This window comes from Apium graveolens, chromosome 6 (assembly GCF_009905375.1).
Source record: "Apium graveolens cultivar Ventura chromosome 6, ASM990537v1, whole genome shotgun sequence".
Lineage (NCBI taxonomy): Eukaryota > Viridiplantae > Streptophyta > Magnoliopsida > Apiales > Apiaceae > Apium > Apium graveolens.
In genome coordinates, this window is record NC_133652.1 from 97,174,994 (window position 1) to 97,194,633 (window position 19,640).

Below are 19,640 nucleotides of genomic sequence, written 5' to 3' on the forward strand. Positions count from 1 at the left end.
GTTTTCTACATGATCACACCTACTTCACATGACCCAGACTGGCTTTGGAGCAATAACATGGTTATGCTATTATCATCATGGTCATGCAACAAAAAATGATGCATCGACTAAGTTTTTACCATTCTACATGGTCACACATGTCTTCGCACGGTAACGCCTATTCTACCAGGTGTGTCAATGTGTTTTTAGGCTTGCAACTCGGTCATGCACGTCTGCAGCACGATCATGCACTTAGAGCCGGCTGTTGTGCTTAAATTTTACATATTTAGCATGCTTATGCACATGTCTGACTTGCCCATGCTACTCACAACAGTTCCCCCGTATGTTATTTAAGGATTTAGCATACTTAGGCAGTCCTTTTACGTGGTCATGCAGTGATCAACAAAAAAAACGTGGTCTCTGTTTCTGGTAACTTTATTTGTATATATATCTATATATATGTAAAAAAATTATGTATTATGTATTATGTATTATTAATATTATTATGTTAAAAAAAACTTACAATTAGTACGTATAATCTATTTGTATATTTATGAATTATATGTGGGGTAGTGTAAATAATATATTATTATTATTATTATATAATCTTAAATATGATTTATAAGTATAATATATATCAATAAGTTATAAGTTATAAATATATTATATATAAGTTATATTAGTATATATGTACTTATTATATTAAATACTGTATTTGATTTGTAAATTTGTAAATATAAACCAAGGAACAGAGACATACATTCTTATGCTGCAGCTACAACGGGTGTCTAAAACTAGGGTTTTCAAGGGAAGAGAAGAAAACCAGCAAGAACAAAACGTATAACAGCGATGTTGAACACCATTACAACCCTGCATCTTGGTTTTTGGGACTCAATCTTACAAGCAGTCGCTGTAGAAGCCTCAGAACAAACATTACTCCAAGAATTATGAAGCCTAAACAAGCCAGAAAGAAAAGAAAGATCGAGCCTGCCAGCAAGTTGTAGAAGTCTGGTTTAACCAAAAGGCAACAAGTTTTGTCGCAACATGCCTCATCAACCTTTAAGGCCCAGCCTGGAGACTCTTCAACCAAGCAACTCTTGCATTTAAAAAACCTATCTGCAGCACGTCGGAAAAAATATGATGAGCTTGTTGTCCGAGGTGTTCTTCCTAATCGTTATGCAGATAAACAAGCACTTGCAAGGATTGGGTTACTGGAAGATGTTACCCGTCTGTTGAAACAGATTGGATAGGAGAAGTTGTTTAATCTTGATGCTCCTACTTATGAATAGATGGTTTATGAATTTTTGAGTACTTTTGAGTATAAGGAAGCCCGACCTGTAAAACCACCTGCTATCCATTTTTGTTTATTGGGCAAGCAGTATATTTTGGAAGAGATGGAAATAGAAAGCATATTTGGTTGGACGCATTTTTTGACACGAAAATTACCCAAGTGTGAGGACAAGGGCTTCTGGAAAATTCTTACGATGCAGGAATCTGAAGTTTATTCAAGTTGTTCTTCTAAATCTTCAAGCATAGTCAATCCTTCATACCAGTATATGTATAAACTGTTGACATATAGTTTGTTTGGTCGCATAAATATTGGACCGGTTTCAAAACTTGAATTAGCTATCTTGTATTGTGTTGACAAAGGACAATGGGTGGAATTTGTCACTGTATTTGCTAAACGTATAAAGGAGGTGATAGATCAGAAAGAAGATCCTATAATGGTGGGGTGCTTTGTCACCATGATTGCTAAACATCTCAAGATTCTTGACCAATGTTCCTCGCATTTTAAAATACATCCAAGCCAACCACTTGATCTTCCAAGCTTGGTTAAAATACATTTTCTATGACGAGAAGGGGAGCATTATGAGATTATAACTCCTGAACAGGATTCCACTTCTTTAGTACCATTTGTGCCAGCCATTCATGCACCTCAGGAGGGGAAACAATCAGAGATTGGTGATGAGTCTTTGATTAATCGAGTATCTGGGTTAGAGAAAAAAATTGAGGAATTACATGCAGATATTAAAGCTGTTGGCACAGATGTGGCAAATCAACAAAACTTGTTGAATGAGATGTTCGGCTACATGAAGTTTCACTTTCCTCAACCGCCATGGCGGTAGTCATTGATGTTGGCACTTTTTGCTTTTGCATAGGGGAGTACTTCTTTCTTTCTTTATATTATAGAATTATTTATTTAGTGTGTGTTTCTGGAAATGAGGACATTGATCCATTCAAGTGTGGGGATGTGTTCAAATTGTGTTATAGTGTGATATAAAAAAAATGAAAACTCAAAACAAAAAAATAATAATAGGTTTGTAGAATAGTTCATATAGATTGCATTGTATCTATAGTGACATTGTAAGTAGTTGCATGGCATTGTATTGCATGTTGTATCATAGCATGATCTCAAATTAGTAGTAGTCCAAGTTGGTGACCTATAATGATATTATGTGTACCTTATATTTGACTGTCTTGCTATGACCACCGGCTAAAGATATTGCATGCGTAGTATCACTTGTGCAGAGCTTATTTCTTAACACACACTTATTGTGCTCTTAAACTGAGATTTAGATATGTTTGTTTCTTGAGGGGTAGCCACTTGTTGATGGTTAGAATTTTGACTATTCTTTTTTGAGCTTAGTACATAAATGCTTAAGTTTGGGGAAGTTATGGGGTGTATATGTCTTCACAAAAAAGGAAAAAAACAGATTATGAATAGTAGCAATAAAGTACACACTAAAAAATTGTGGTATGATTGACTAGGTTGAGCTCATTAATACTCGAGTAATTAAGTCTGAGGGGACTTTGTACCTGGTAACTCGAAGCCTTTTATGATTTGGGATTGCTGACCCAACACTCGCTACATGGGTATTAGTGCATAAATCTTTAGGGATCTCGACCATTGCACAGTTAATAAACCATTTAATATACATGTGTGCATAATATGATTGGCAAAGTCTGATGGAGGTCGTAACTCATTTACACTGAGGAGCCACCCAACCTTAGACCTAGCTTGTAAAGTCTTATGGCGGTCATAACTCACTTACACTGAGGAGCCACCCAACCTTAGACCAAGCAGTAAAAAAAATATATGTACATATAGTTGTAGTGTTGTAGAAATAAATTAAGACATGGAAATCCCTTGTTGAACTTGAACGATGGCTAGTGCTAAATAACGAAGTGTCTAAGATCTATTCTATTACTCAACTTGGGGCTATTAAGTCGCATGACTTGTCATGTTGAAACTTGTGCGTCTTTGTTTTTGGTTCAATAGAGAGCATTTTGTTAAGCTGAGCACACACGCACACTATGTACTTGTGTCAACTATATGGTGATATTGTGTGTGAGCTTAATATGTCTAAATTTGGTGCATGAGCTGAGGGTTATTGCTGACTTAGCATATACTATGATGTTTGATATCTTTGCATTTTAGATCATTTAGTTGCATTCATATAGTTGCAGATTAGAAGGGTTATATGGATTTTGTGGGTACATTCACTATGGGCCCTCACGAGACCTTACTCGTCCACTAGGGCTACCTTGGGGTTTAAAGGGTTTGTTGCATATGCCCAATGCAACCGTGATCACCTTACGAAAGTGGTATTAGTTAGTACTTTACTGTATTAGGTTGCCCGAGGACGTGCAAAATATCAAGTGTGTGGATATTTGATAGAATATATATTTATATATATTCTAAAAGATTTTATCCGCATATTTATATGATTTTGTATTTGATTGGGTATTTATTAATATTATTTTAGTTTTTAATGGCAGGAAATAATAATTCTCAAAGTTGGAAGAGATTTGGCCTATTTAGGCTAAAATCATATGGAGATTCGAATTTGTTGGAGGGCTTGCGCAACAATCGGTGTTTGGGCCTTAACTTAAGTTCTAAACATTAGATTTGAGTCATTTACCAGTCCACGCGAAGCTAAAAGAATTATCTTCAGTTTGGAGGTGGTCTAATATTTTATTTTGGACTAAATCAGATCGTAAATAGGCCTTCAAATCAGCCTATGAATTTCATAATTATCCTACTTGTATTTTATTTTAGGAAATAATTAAAAACACTTTTATATTAGGTTTTATAGGATTATTCAGAGATCGGAGAGACGGAGCGTGTATTGGATTAAGAGAGAAGCTTAGAGAGAACTTGAGTAAGGATTGAAGGGATTCACTCCAAGTTTGAGAGATTTCGTAAAGTTGTATCTATCTTAACTTTATACTCTTGTAATTATGGTTTCGGTTATATATATATATGTTTGTTTTCTTCAAATATTATGAGTAACTAATTTCATAATCATGAAATTAGGTAGTATTCATTGGTTAACTATGATTATGTGATTGTACTGTGATTTCTCTGCCTTGCTAATCTATTGTTGAGTGCTTAACACAATTGAGGGAGTCGCGAACCCTTTATTTATATCTTAAGGAATTATAATGAATCAGGAGATGAATTGTAATTTTATTTTATGATATGACAGACATAAATCTGTTATTTGATTGGGAGATTAATATGCGAGTTATGAAATAAAAATTCCATGGGCTTGAGCAGTTTATAATTATATGTTGATTGATCATGGGAGTGACTTCAATATGTAGTTGTAGGCATTATATTGTGTCTTGGGAGAGGAAAATATAATCATTAAAGACATGTTTTTAGCAAGTGCATGAGACTTGAATATCACAGTTGATCCATATTCGTTACTATCAATGAAGAACCCTTATTCCTGGATTGCTTTCCATTATCGTTAAATTGTTGAGTCTATTTGCTTATTAGTTTAAATTAGCTTAAAAATATAAACCCAATTATTCTTCTCACTTCTAAACCGTAAAAGAATTACAATCTGAATTAGTATTAAATTCAGCCATTCCCTGTGAACGAAACACTGGAAATTACTTCAACAACACCTCCAGAAACTTCTCAAACTGCTTATCTAGCTTTTTCTTCTGTAGCCTCTTAGGAAAATGAGGTGGAGGATAGATCTGTTTCTCCCTGTATTACCCTCAGGAAGAGTGTGCCACAGTAATCTTCCTTGGTTCCACTTCTGCTTCCTTCTGTACTTTTTCCTCAGCCACAACTTCATCTTCCAAAACTTGAGGTTTTTAGGATTTGCAACCTTCCCAGACCTCAACGTGATTGCCTTAACCTGCTCTTTAGCTTCCTCCTTTCCTGGAACTTCTGTGTCACTAGGTAGTGAGCCAGGTTGACGATTCATCAAGGCATTGGCAATCTGCCCAATTTGATTCTCCAGTCTTGATAAACACCGCTTGGCTCTTGCACATGAGCCTCAACTCCTCCAATTCAGATGTTTCATTAGATTGTTGCAGCTGGAGTTGTTATCTTGGTGCATATTGTGGTTGCTGAAAACCAGGAGGGTTGTATTGCTTTGCCGCATACTACTGATAAGGCTGTTGTACCGCATTCTGAGTATTGCTCCAGCTGAAGTTAGGATGATTGTGGTTGTTGGGATGATATGTGGCTGGAACTGGTTGCTGCGACCTCTGAAAGTTGCTCACAAACTGAGCTGATTCACTAGAAAAGCACACTACTCCGTCTTATGGACACCAGTACAAAGCTTACAGACACTAGTGATCTGATTAACTCCATAATTAGCTAAAAAATCCACCTTCATCTTTAAAGCCTTTAGCTGAGCAGCTATAGCAGTAGCTACATCTACTTCCAGAATTCCTGCTACCTTGCCTTGAGTTAGTCTCTGAGAAGGATTCTGGTATTCATTAACAACCATCAGTTCAATTAATTCATAAGTTTCATCGTAGCTTTTGGCCCACAAGGATCCACCTGATGCTGGATCAAGCATGAGTCTAGAAGTTGCACCCAAACCATTATAGAAACAGTAATGATCATCCAGTCAGGCATTTCATGGTGATGACACTTCCTAAGTATCTCCTTATATCGCTCCCAAGCCTCATATAAAGACTCTCCATACTGCTGCGCAAATTGAGTAAGAGCATTCCTGATTACAGCTGTCTTCGCCGTAGGAAAGAACTGTTAGATATATTTGTGATGTCATGTCTAATCTGTTGTGTTTAGTTTCAGAAGTTAATATCAGAACTTATTGGAAATTAGAACTTACTGAAGTCAGAACTTATGTCAGAACTTAAGGCCGTCAGGGTTTATATCAGGACTTAAGTGCGGGTACTTCAGATAAGGAGTGTGACTGATTTACAGGAGAGGGTCTGGACTAAAACAAAAGAAGATATACTTGAAGAGTTGGATAGCTAGAAGACTTGTAGAAGATAATATCTGATTGATATATTTTAGGAGACAAAATTATATTCAATATCAATTAGAAGATATCTTGTAACTGTGTACTATATAAACACAGCTTAGGGTTTACACTATATGTGTTATCATTCACGAGAACATTATTTAATTGTAACCTAGCAGCTCTTAGTGATATTGTTCATCACTGAGAGAGTAGTTTAACTTACTTTGTAACATAGCTTATTATATTGAATAAACTTGATTACTGTTACATACTTGTGTTCTAAATCGATTTGATTGTATAAACACTATATTCAACCCCCTTCTATAGTGTTGTGTGACCTAACAAGTGGTATCAGAGCATCTCTATTGATATACAAACAGTGAGATCCAGTTTGTAATCATGTATGAAGAAACACAAACTCGAACTAAGCCCACCAAAACTCAAGATACTCAAAACAATCAAACCCACAGTCGATATGAGAGTATTAGGGTTCCCCATACTGAGAGCATCTGAGTATCCTATATGAAAGGTAAATATGGCTATGTTTCTGGAAGCCACAGATCCAGAATACCTTGATAGAATTAATGATGGACCATATAAGTCTACCAAGCTCTCTGTTACAGTTGCTGATCAACCAGCAAAGATGATACCGAAGGAGAAAGTGATTACACACCTGAAGACATCTCATCTATTGCCAAGGATGCAAGAGTAAGGCATCTGCTTCATAGTGCAATTACCAATGTCATGTCAAACAGGGTAATTGGATGCAACTCTGCAAAGGAAATATGGGATGCTTTGGAGACAAGATGCCAGGGAACTGAAGCCATCAAAAAGAACAGGAAGACTATACTCACACAAGAGTATGGGCACTTTAATTCAAAAGCTGATGAATCATTAACTGGTTTATATGACAGGTTTGCCAAACTCTTGAATGATCTATCACTGGTGGACAAGGAATATAATCTTGAAGATTCCAATCTAAAATTCCTTTTACCTCTTCCTGAAAATTGGGATTTGAAGTCTACTACCATAAGAGATAACTATGACCTTGCTGAAACTACTCTTGATGAAATTTATGGTATGCTCAAGAATCATGAACTTGAGATGGATCAAAGGAGCAAAAGGCATGGAAGAAAGTCAAAGACATTTTCTCTTAAAGCTGAGGAGGAATCTCCTAAAGTGGTTGTCTCAAAGAGGGGAAAAAGAAAGGCTCTCATCATACAGTCTGATTTAGAGTCATCATATTCTGATGATGATGATTCAGAATCTGAAAATTTATCTGAAGTGGATGTTGATGCAGAGATTATGCAACTGTGTGCTCTTATGGTGAAGGGTATCACAAAGATAGCCTACAAGAAATTCAGAAAGGGCAAGAAGTTTTCCATGAAAGGTGGAAATTCTGAAAAGAAAGGGTTCAGAAAGTCTGAAGGCAAAGGAGGAAAGTCTGACAGAGGAGACAACTCAAATGTTAAATGCTACAATTATGGTGAAAGAGGCCACATCTCTCCTGACTGCAAGAAAGAAAAAGGTGATAAAGGCCAGACACTTATCACAAAGAAGAAAAACTGGGCAGACACTTCAGATTCTGAAGAAGAGGTCAACTATGCTTTAACGACAAATGTTGATAGTAGTTCTGAAACTGCTGAATTGAAGGTACCTCATTCAACTCTTGCTTTTCATACTGATGATATTTTTGAGCTAAGATTATATCTTAAAACCATGTTCATTAGTTTTAGAGATCAGACTTTAGAAAATGAAAGATTAAAATCTGAAAGTCTTGCTCTTAGAAACAGAAATGACTACTTAGAAAAAGAGTTAGTTATATTCCATTAGACTTAGAAAGAAAGAGATGAGGCTTTTTATGTTAAAGATGAACTGCTAAAACTGAATAAATCTCTTAAATCTGAATTGGAAAAGGAAAAGGAGAAAATCAAAACTTGGACTAACTCTGGAAGAACAACATAGAAAATCTTAGAGAATGGAAATTGGAAAGAAGGACTAGGTTACCTAGATGATACAAAAGAAAAGGAAATTGTGTCATCTAAACCAAACTTTACCGAGAAAGCTGAAAAGCCTAAAGTTAATCCTGTCAAGTTTGTGTCAAATTCTGACAAGTCAAAATCTGAAAAGGAAGTTAAGGGCAAATTAACATCTGACAAATTAAAACAGGATAAACTAACTGTGGTAAATGTTGGCTTAATAACAAAGAAACAACTTAAGCATAAGCTGAAAGAGATTAGAAATGTGAACAAGGTCAAGGAAGCTAAGAAAAATAGGAATGGAAAGGAAGGTGTGAATAAAAGCAATAATTATATGTCTGTTCCTAATGCTCCTAGAAAGAAATGCTATAATTGTGGAAACTCTAACCATCAGGAAAAATAAAGATATGAACTCTTTACCTCCTAATTCAGGAGTTAAGAGTCAGCCTGTTAGGTTTAAACCACAAAATCCTTGTTTTTATTGTGGTAGTTTATGGAATTCTTTTTATACTTGTAAGGAATATCATAGTTTGTACTATAATTATTATCAAATAAAACCTTCTTTAAAGAAAGTTAGTGTAATTCATTCTAGTGTAAATTCTGATGCAAAGTATGATATAAAGTCTGATAAAAAGCATGTTAGCATAAACTCCGAAACTAAATCCGCTGTAAATGCTAACAAACTTAAAAAGGCCAAAGGATCCAAGCAAGTCTGGGTCCTTATACAATAGTGGTCTTTGTGATTGCAGGACAACAGGAAAAATATCCTAGTTCTTGACAGTGGATGTTCAGGACATATGACTGGAAATAAAGCCCTGCTATCAGACTTTGTGGAGAAAGCTGGCCCAGGAGTTTCTTATGGAGATGGCAACATGGGAAAGACTCTGGGATATGGAAATATCAATCTTGGGAATGTCATAATTGAATCAGTAGTCTCAGGACTTAAACACAATCTGCTAAGTGTGAGTCAAATCTGTGACAGAGGTTATCATATGGATTTCTTTGAAGAACACTGTGAAATTTTAAGTAATTCTACAGGAAAAGTGGTTCTGAAATGTTACAGACATGGTAACATATATGAAGCCAGACTTTCAACAAATTCTGATGGCTCTGCAATCTGTTTGTTAAGCAGAGCATCAATTGAAGAAAGCTGGAATTGGCACAAGAGACTCTCTCATTTAAATTTCAACAACATAAATGAGCTAGTAAAGAAAGATCTTGTGAGAGGACTGCCAAAATCAGTATTTGCTCCTGATGGTCTTTGTGACTCATTTTAAAAGGCAAAATAAAGAAAATCTTCATTCAAGAGCAAAACTGAATCCTCAATTCTTGAGCCTTATCACTTACTGCATATTGATCTATTTGGTCGAGTCAATGTCATGTCCATTGTAAAGAAGAAATATTCTATGGTTATAGTGGATGAGTTCACAAGATACACTTGAGTGTATTTCTTGCACAAGAAGAATGAAACTGCATTTACTCTAACTGTTCATGTCAGACAGCTGGATAAGTTAGTCAAAGATTCTGTTAAAATAATAAGAAGTGATAATGGAACTGAGTTCAAGAATTCAATCATGGAATAGTTTTGCAAAGAGCATGGAATAAAGCAGGAATTTTCAGCACCTGGAACTCCACAGCAGAATGGAGTTGTAGAAAGAAAGAACACGACTCTTATTGAAGCTGCACAAACTATGCTTGAAGAGCAAAGCTACTAACCTACTTTTGGGCTGAAGCTGTTCAGACTGCTTGTTTTACACAGAATGCTACACTCATAAACAAGCATGGAAAAACACCATATGAGATGGTGAAGAAAAAGAAGCCAAATCTGAAATACTTTCATATATTTGGATGCAAGTGTTTTATTCTTAAGACTCATCCTGAATAGCTGTCAAAATTTGATCTAAAAGCTGATGAAGGAATTTTTGTTGGATATCCACTTTCCAGAAAAGCCTTCAGAGTCTAGAATTTAAGAATGAGGGTTATCATGGAATCTATCAATGTATCTTTTGATGATAAAAAGATTACCGGAATTGAAGATTTCAATGATCATGATCAGCTGAGATTTGAAAATGAAGATACAAATTCAGATTCTGTAAATTCTGATGACCTAAATCATGATCCTGTAAGTTCTGACGGGTTAAACTCTGATGTCATTAAAACTGTGGTAACTGCTCCAAAGGGAAATCCACATGTTCCTGCTACTAGTACTATGATGCAAAATAGACAAGATAAGTACTAGTGGAAGCTGCCAATTTCTTGGAGGCAGATTGGTTTCTTGGTTTAGTAAGAAACATAAATCAATTTCCACATCAACTGCAGAAGCAGAATATATTGCTGCAGGAAGCTGTTGTGCACAGATTCTTTGGATGAAGAATCAGCTACTGGACTATGGGTTAGAATTTTCTAAAATACCTATTTACTGTGATAATCAAAGTGCTATTGCTATGACAGGTAATCCAGTTCAACACTGAATGACAAAACACATCAGCATTAGGTACCATTTCATAAGGGAACATGTGATGGAAGGTACAGTGGAATTGCATTTTGTCCCAACAGATCAACAACTAGCAGATATCTTCACAAAACCACTATGTGAAGCTACTTTTACAAGACTGGTAAATGAACTTGGAGTGGTTTCAGGTTCTTTCTCAAAATCTGCTTAGTTTTTGTTCTCATGCATCAGACTTTAAGATCAGTGTTTACAGATTTTCTTATCTCAATGTAATTTGTGCTTAAATTGTATCATATTAAATACTGATTATTATCTGATGTGATTCTATATACTCTGATAGTGTTTTGAATGTTCTGTGACTATTCACTCCAATGAGGATTCTTTGCTAGATGTTGACTTAGTAGTCTTTAACAAACTATGAATCCCATGTTTGAATTAGTTGTTTATGTGGAAATCCATAACACAAGCAAACTCTGATTTTGATCTTAGTCAAATTTACTTCTTGTATCTTATTACTAAGTCACAAACTAGATTATTGTTTCTTATATGTCAAATTCTGATGTCAGTAAATCTTAAGGATGAACTACATATTTGATAAGCCTCACTTATCTGAATAAAATAAAAGAAAAGAAAAAAAATTTAAATCAGGTACTCCTTTGAGATCTAGAGTAAATATGTCAATAGGAAGACCCAAGTGCATTGCTGGTATTAAGTTATAAGCATTAGAAAAGCAAATAAATTTTTCTTGGTGACTTTTTATAGTCTCTGATTACTGGAGAAATATTCTGATAATAACATAAATTCTGATAGCAGTTGTGACTCATTTACACTGAGAAGCCACTGTAAAAAGAATGTCAAAAGATGCATAAAATGAGCACAAACAGTTGAGGTGGACTCTTGCATAAATTTATTCTATAGTAGACTTCAAAATTAAAAACATATTTTAAGCATTTTTATTAGTTATGCCTTATTTCTAAGATATCTGAAGTTTATCAGACTTTAATCTTTATCTGATCATTTGCAAATGCACACACTCTCACTCCATATGAATGATGAAAATTACTGTGGTGATTAAGTTATTTCTGACAAACAGTTAAGTATTATTTGCATAAATTCTGAGGACAAGTTCTGATTATGTTCTGATGATTAAACTCTGAAGAAAGTGGTCAGTATTTGTGTGAAGAAATACAGAAATAGACATTCACTTTTTGAGTACATAAGCCATGTTCTGATGACCATTAAATTCTGATAATATTCAAGTTCTGATGCAAATCCTGATGGAAACTCTGATGCTTACGTGGCATTATTTAATTACTTGACCTATTTTTGGTATTTACTGTAACAATCATTTTTATCAGAAAATGATTAAGTGAGATAAAAATAGTGATAATCATTTGGTTAATGGGTTGTGTGTTTGTTTTGGTAACAACATGTGAGCAATAATTATTGCACCTTTACCGTACCCACTCATTACTCTTTTGACTGTTTCCATGCTGCCAGGTGTAAAAAGTCGGTTCTACTTCACAAAAAAAATAGTCGTTGTCACGTGGAGTGTATAAATAAGAGAGTTAAAAGATTTTACAATCTTTTACCTACTATTCTTATTTTCTAATCTCTCTTATTCTCTCTCACTCTCTAATATTCTCTGAAGCTATTTCTTACAGGCATTTTATCAAACACCTTTCGTACACACAACTTTTCACTTAATATCTTACAGAAATGGCACCCAAGGACATCATCTTTAATGGAGCCAAGTTCGTCCCCAATAAATACATGGCTATTCTCAGCAAGGATGATGCTCCACCAGATCTTCACTTCATCCAAGACTTTCTTACTCGCAGTGAGATTGGGTATGCATTGACCCAACCACAATTAGTCTCAGGAACACAGATACTGGAGTTTTGGAGGAGTGGATTTTATGATGATGGTGGTGAAGTTGGGTCCCCAAGTATTATTTTCACAACTGGGGAAGATGAGCATCTAGTTACCTTGTCTACTGTTCGACAAGCTCTACACTTACCAGAAAATTGCACTTTTAATGCTCAGATTGAAGATTCACTGCTACAGGGTATGATGGCCAATCTTGGCTATGAGAAAAGTTTGTCCAAGGTGGGACAACTGAAAAGGCCCCACATCAGAAGGGAGTGGAGTTTCTTCTTTGACTGCATCACCAGAGCTTTTGCCAACAAATGCTCCAACTTTGATGCAATTCCCATTCTGAGTCAGCAAATAGGGTATGCACTTCTAAATCAAACTCACTTTAATTATGCTACTGCTATTTTGGGTTTTATTGGGGATAGGATGCAAGAGGACCCAAATACTATTTACTTTGCTAGAGTTTGTCAAGTCATTTACAGTTTTTGTTGTTCTAATAAGCCCCAAAACTTTAGTGAGTCAATTCAACCTTTAAACTTGCTAAAAGGGCCTTCAAAGACTTGTTATCTACTGATAATAAGAAAGAGATACTTAGACCCCTTCAAATTCCTACATCATTAAAATAGTTCTTAGTAAACTTTGACCTCAACACATATACAGCCTAATTTCCTGATATTGCACAATCTTCTCAACCACAACCTTCTCCACCAACACAGCCTTCCAACTCTCATCCACAACCTACCATCAGAACCTATTTCCAACCAGCACAATCCTCTCAACAACAATCAAGATCTACAATCAGGACCTCACCTCTCAAATCCTCTAGGCCCAAAAGAACTATCTATGTGCCTAAATCTCCACCAAGGAGAAGAAGGAGGATTATTCTGAGGGATGAATCGGATTAAAGATGAACAGGTCCAGGTTCCTGCATCAGAACCTGTGACAATAGAAGCTAAAAAGGAAATTTTTCAGAAAGAGGTAACTCCTCAGAAACAGACTGAAGCTGAGGGTTCTGGAATTTTAAAAAGGAAAAGAACTTCAAGTTCTGATGCTGCTCAAGCAACTCCTCCATCATCCAGAAGATCAAAGAAGAAGAGAGCATGTGTGAAAATTACACAAGCTCAATATGAAGAAGCTGAGGAAGGGGATCAGGAATCTCTGATCTCATCAGAACTAATAGTGATTGAAGCTTTGCCAGCTCCACCTCAAGCTGAAGACACTGTTCAAGATACAGTGTTCACACCTCCTGTCTCTCCAATCAAAGAAACTATTATAGTTGAAGATTCAGGATTAAGTCCTGAAATTGATATTCACATGCTGAACATACCAACTATCTTGTATCTGGAAGCACCAGCAAAGGAGACAACTCCACATGTTTCTCCACTAAATGCTGAAGTTCCTACTACTCCAATTCTGGATGTGAAAATAGATGAAATTATAACAGAATCTCCTACAACCACACACACTCTTGTGTTGTCAGAAGGTGATGAGCTTCTAGCAAGTTCTGGAGAGTCGGCTCCAGTAAACACTCCAGCTCAAATTCTTGGAAAGGAGGCACTGCTTAAAAAGTTTATTGAAGAAGATGCTCCTGTTCCATGGGAAGAAACTCACAGAGGAGTTGAATGGACCAAGAAGTGGAATGAATCTGACTTTATTCCCAGCTCAAAAGTTCTATCAGATCATATTGCAAAAGCTGATGAGTTGTTGACAAATTCTGACTTCAAAGCTCAACTTAAAGTCACAGCTCTCAGTACTAAAAGTCTTCATGGTCTACACTCACAGACTCATGAAAAGGTTGATAAACTTCTGGAAAAAGCTGATTAGCTAGACATGGAGATCAAACTAGACAAGAAGAGGTTTATCAGACCTATTCAAGAGAAAGTTGAAGCTATTGAGCAAGCTCAAGAAAAGCAGCAGGCCCAACTGGATGAGGTCCTACAAAATCAAGCCGCTCAACAGAATCAACTGAAAGAAATCCAATCTTCAGTGGAACTTCTTCTCTCTCTACTCCTATCAGATGATGCCAAAAAGGGGGAAAAGGTAGTTAAGTCCAGATGCTCAACTAGCCAAACTCTGAAGAAAAAGGAGCAAGGGCAAAGGTCAAGGTTATGGCAAGCAAAGCAGCAAAGTTTCTTCATTGAAACTAATTTCTGATTCTAGCAAATCTTCTACACAGGAGAATACAAGTTCTGAAGCTGTGAATGCTCAAGTTCTGAAAGCAAGTTCTGATAATCAAAGTCTGATATCAAGTTTTGATATTCTGATTCAAGCTGAAAGTCAAGACTCTCAGAAGTTTTTACAAACTCTGAAGCTTAAGGGAAAGGAGACTACTGTCTACTATAAGGATCCCAAGATTCAGACTCTTGATGAAGAGATTGCTAAAAGGTTATTTCTCAAGCATAATCCTGGAATGGATTTAGAGACTCTAAAGGAGGAAGAAGCTATATTTACAGCTGAAAAGACAAATCCTAAGTCTAAAGCTTCTAACGCAAAGAAACCTCCAAGGCCTAAGGCAAAAGGCATTGTGATCAAGGAAAGGTCAACTTCTGAGGCTTCAAAGCCCAAGACAAGATCACAAGTTGGAATTGATCCCAAGGAAAAAGGGAAAGGAAAGATTGATGAACCAACAAAGAAATAGGAGATGAAGATTACTCAAATTCTGATGAAACCTGTGTGCAAAATGGTTCAGGTTTTTGATGATACAGCTGCAGAAGATGAAACTGTTGAAACTCTGAAAAGAAAGAAGATAACAGAAGAATCTAAGACAACCTGTGACATAGCTCAAGTTGTTCAGAGTGAAGAACAACAAGCTATAGAAGAATCTACAAATCCTAAACAATTCGTCAAGACATCAACCTCTGACAAAGCTCAAGTTGATTTGGGCAAGATGACAGTTACTGATAAAAAGAAACTCCTATGGAAAAATGTTAAACCATCAGATCCTAAGAAAAGTCAACTGCTATCTGATTTTCTGACTGTTGGATTGAAAGCCAGAGAAGCAAGAGACAGAGCTGGATTAGGTTCTGAAGAAGACAAGATCAAAATAGGAGTTGAAGTAATTACCAGAGATCCATTCTTATTAACTGACAAATCTCTTGAGGAAGTTACACAGAAACACATTGACAAGGTTATATTTTTTCAAGTGGTACTGGATGCTCATGATAAGAGTAATGTCAAAGAAAAGCTGTTCTATTTCTTGAAGATGGAAGAACATACCAAATGTCAGAATCAGATGTGCTGAACAAATCTCTGAAAGAACTTCAATTCTTTCATTATCTTTTGGAGATAAAGTCTGAGATTACCAGAAGATGGTCAACTTTCATCATGAAGACTATAAGGGATAAAGCCAGAATCTCTGGATCAAGGGTTGCAAAATTTTTCCAAAGATAGTTGAAGATGATGGAAGTGAAATTCCAATGAAGAAAAATTATGCTAAACTTGATGTTATTCTGAAAGAGAAATGTCTGTGCTATAATGAAGACTCATCTCATCCAAGAGTAATAAGACTTGGTAATGGATTGGAAAGAAATCACATCTCGGCACTTGGGACCGCAATCTACCAGATTGGAAGTCAAGATGAAGAAATGAAGCAAGTCAAGGCTACATTAGCTCAAGTCCTGAGAAATGTAGAAGAGAAGCTGATATTAAACTTTGTCAAGAATCACTTTGGATTCAGATTGACTCAGTAAAATTGGTAAAAGCTGCAAGGATTGTAAGTTGTAGTTATTTGTCTAAATAAACTCTCATTACATTTATACTTAAATGTTTTTGACATCATCAAATCTATTAACTTGTATATTTTTCATAATTTACAAGTTGGGGGAGATTGTTAGATAGATTTGTGATGTCATGTCTAATCTGTTGTGTTTAATTTCAGAACTTAATATCAGGACTTATTGGAAATCAGAACTTACTGAAGTCAGAACTTATATCAGAACTTAAGGCCGTCAGGATTTATATCAGGACTTAAGTGCGGGTACTTCAGATAAGGAATGCGGCTGATTTATAGGAGATGATCTGGACTAAAACAAAAGAAGATATGCATGAAGAGTTGGATGGCTAGAAGACTTGTAGAAGATAATATCCTATTGATATATTTTAGGAGACATAATTATATTCAATATCAATTAGAAGATATCTTGTAACTGTGTACTATATAAACACAACTTAGGGTTTACACTATATGTGTTATCATTCACGAGAACATTATTCATTGTAACCTAGCAGCTCTTAGTGATATTGTTCATCACTGAGAGAGTAGTTTAACCTACTTTGTAACAGAGCTTATTATATTGAATAAACTTGATTACTGTTACATACTTGTGTTCTAAATTGATTTGATTGTATAAACACTATATTCAACCCCCTTCTATAGTGTTGTGTGACCTAACAAGAACTTAGTAAGGAATTTGAGCGAGTTCTTCCCATTTAATGATAGAGCCTGGTGGTAGGGAATGTAACCAGCTCTTGGCTTTATCCCTAAGAGAAAAAGGAAAAAGCCTTAGCTTAATAGCATCTTCAGTAACATTGTTGAATTTGAAAGTGTCGCAGATCTCGATGAAATTTCTAATATGCTTGTTGGGATCTTCATTTGGAGAACCCCAAACTAAACTGAATTTTGTATCATCTGAATCGTGCTAGCTTTAATTTCAAAAGTATTAGCCGCGATGGCTGGTCGGACAATGCTAGACTGAATATCATTGATTTTCGGCTGATAATAGTCCATCAAAGCCTTTGTGTTCGCTTCTGGTTCTCCCATTGCAACAAGAGCTTCTTCTTCTTTCTCAACTAAGATTTTTTCTTCAACTTTCTCCTCTGCTTTTTCCAGTGTTCTCTTTCGAAGTTGAGAATGCCTTAGCATACACGCACTCTAGAGTACCTGAAAAAGCAACAAACAAACAAGTAAGTAAAATATCCAAGCCAATGAACTTTAACGAAGACTGATGTCAAGCACATAAACTAAAAATTAACACAGAGTCCCCGGCAGCGGCGCCAAAAACTTGTTAGGACGAAAACACGTGCTAATATTCACGCAAGTATACGCGATCGCAAGTAATATAGAATTAATTCTAGTTCGTTCCCACAGAGACTGGTTTAGGTTAATTTTAATCAGTGTACTTTTGCAACAATGTTATGGTTATTATTCAATGCTAAGATGATCACAATTTGAGATTGTTTATAATTATGATTAACTAAGAGATTATACTAAAGAATATTAACTAAGAGATTAAAAAGGGATTGATTACTATATGACATAAACATGGGATTCTAACTTCCTTACTACTTCATTCAATAGTCTTTTTGTTCTCAACCTTAGCATGTAATGGTGATGACACTAATCAGATAACACGAAACTGGTAAACGTCAACTTTCGTTGTACGAATACCCTACTACCAGACATCCACAAAAGAGATGGAAGCTGAATAGATACCAATTATATTGAGACCCTATATGTCTATTAAATTTTACAACATAATGGTTTAATGCGCAAGTTAACTATCATGATTATATAGGGAAAGTAAGATGGTTAATGTTACACCCCAAAATCCGGGGTCAGAGGATTTGGTCGTCACTATAAAATCTCAATTCAAAATAACCTGTTTAACCAATAAATAAATGACAGCTGAAGATATTAATATCTCTAACCCCAAACTAATCCAAGATCTTTTAAGGTTACAGTTCTAGAAACAAGAATTTCAAATTCCACCAATAAATTTTCACTTTATTTTAAAACTCTTTTCAATAATTTCCAAACTCAAAACTTAACCCACTAGTATAACTTCGAAAAGAAGTATACTAGTCCCAATTGTAAAATAACATATAATATAATATAAACAACTTTACACAATATAACTTACACTAGTCCGCAAACCCTGGACCAACCACCTTCCAAAAGCTTCTTCTTTGCTTCCTTGAATTACACGGCTAAACAGCACAAGCTAATCCTCACTGGAGGTTAAATTAAGAACAGGCAAGTATGAGCGAAAGAAATTCTCAGCAAGATTATTATAGAAAATATAGGGTCATTTTGATATAAAAATGACATCCGCAATAGCGTAAATCATTTTAAAATCATAAATGTTGAAACAGAAAATTTATTAAAGAATCAGATAACTGTTTCTCACTGTATTCAAAACTCTTTTGATATTTTTGAGCGAAATGCTTCAACAATACTTTGATTCTTGACGAGAATAAAACTCGTAAAACTGTGTTTACGGAAATATCGTAAACAACAATAATATGAAACAATGATTATGGACTGAATCACAAACTTTATTCAAAACCGAACTCTTGATATTAATACTCATTTTGTTGTCATATCAAATTAGATATCAATACAAACTTTGATGCTCACAACATCCCATACTGAAGTCAACACCAATCATCTATACTAATACCACATTTGATATTTAATAACAAAGTAAGTATCATCATAAATCAGAAACTGAATCAAAATTGCATTTTACCATTAATCCAAACCAGAAACAGTTGATAAATCATTTATTCTTTGATTATCAAAAGACATATAATAATTTAGATTGGGATCTTTCACCGACTGACGTACTATCACATGCTGATCAACCTGTGTGATAGCACAAGGTCACGATTCATAGAAACATGTCCCCAAAACACGAGTACTCAAATAAAAAGGCAATACATCTACCTGTGGCACAAATTGGGTCATAATATTTCATATGACACTTAGCAATAACCCTCCGCTGGACCGTCCACCCCGGTCACTTACGCATTGATCCAATCTTAAAACCTTTTGACTGAAAAGGGGTCATAATAATTGACACCCAAAATAATTTTACTCCCCCATTTACTTGGGTAGGAATACTCGCAACCAAATCATTTTTCTCAAAATCCAAAATATTTATAAATCCAGTAATTTGATGAGAAAAAATATTTAACTATTCTGAACATAGAATAGCAGAGAGTTCTTGCATAATAAGCATTGAATTCAGCGATATGTAAAGCATTTTTCTATTCTGAACTGAAAATAGGGAAAATAATACTTGCATAATAGGATTCAAAAATAAATATCACTTGAACAATAAGTGATGATAGGGATACTTGTCTTTGGTGTTTAACAATTAGTCACACTCGCAATAG

At 35.4% G+C, this 19,640-nt stretch overlaps 1 non-coding gene across 1 annotated transcript; it reads left to right on the plus strand.

The window, feature by feature from the left end:
* The first annotated feature begins 5,864 nt into the window (after positions 1-5,864).
* LOC141669127 (small nucleolar RNA R71) lies at positions 5,865-5,971 on the plus strand. The gene has a single exon (XR_012553419.1). It is a non-coding gene; the product is annotated as a small nucleolar RNA R71 (small nucleolar RNA).
* The last annotated feature ends 13,669 nt before the right edge of the window (positions 5,972-19,640 follow it).